This window comes from Phalaenopsis equestris, unplaced genomic scaffold, assembly GCF_001263595.1.
Source record: "Phalaenopsis equestris unplaced genomic scaffold, ASM126359v1 Scaffold201156, whole genome shotgun sequence".
Classification (NCBI taxonomy): domain Eukaryota; kingdom Viridiplantae; phylum Streptophyta; class Magnoliopsida; order Asparagales; family Orchidaceae; genus Phalaenopsis; species Phalaenopsis equestris.
In genome coordinates this window covers 48059-49156 of record NW_018220936.1, presented here as the reverse complement: position 1 = coordinate 49156, position 1098 = coordinate 48059, and positions in this window count along the sequence as shown.

The window sequence follows — 1098 nt, the reverse complement described above, 5'->3', positions numbered from 1 at the left end:
TCACAACTCTTCGTGACACCCTTTAGATCCTTCGGATCTTTAGGATGGGGCCGGTATGACGACCCTGTCAAAGTCATACTATACTCAGACCTACCCCGCACTTAGATATTAGGCTGACGCACTTCTCATTAGATGGTGTGCTAGGCTAGGATTTAGGGTGTTAGGTAGTCTTTTTGATGCCTGACTATTTTTCTTTGATGGATTGGTTGCCCTAGTCACGTATCTTCTTCTGCATTGTTCTTGTGGTGTGTCTGCATGCTGCATATGTGTGGTAGTGTGTTAGGGCGCTTTTCTGCAGGGAGTCATGCCGATTCATATGCACATACACAGGTACCGCTATGGGGGGAGCAAGTAATGATTTATGACATTTTTGCTTGCAGGTGCTATTAGCTCCCCCACTTTTAAGGCATGACTCATGATACGTTATTTGCATGTGAGCTTTCCCGCTGACACTTGTTTATTGCCAAATCTTGACCTAACCTTAATTTTCCTTGCTGATTTTTCAAATCAGCCACCCTCAAAATTTTTCTCCCATCTTAAATCTACCCCATACAAGCTCTTTGACCTCCCAAACCTAAATCCTAGCCATGCCACCGAGAAGACAGGTGATGAAAGATGACACGAGATTTGTATATGCAAATATTTAAGAAGTTGACACCACTCAATGACGCCAAAAACTTGATGCAGACAAATTTATAATAAATATGCAATATAATCCTAACAAAAATACTTTTTATAAAAATAATTTATCTTTTAAAACTCTTTTAAAACTGTCAAATCTCTTTTAAAATCAATGCAAGTATGTGTATCATTCAAGTAATATAAGGCTCTAATGGAGTCCTATATATCGATCACATAGGGAGTAATATTAGAACTACGAACTAAGATTTTAGAAAAGCAATACTTAAATGCAATAATGGAATTCAAATTGCTTATCTGTCACTAATAGAAAATTAAAATAAATATGTAATTTTAATAACTCTTAAATAACCAATTATACTAATAAGATTTTAAATGTGATATTCAATATATAAGAAAGCATCCTTTTCCTTGTCAAGAAATTATAGTGAATGGATAAAGTGAATCAGTTCAAATTGT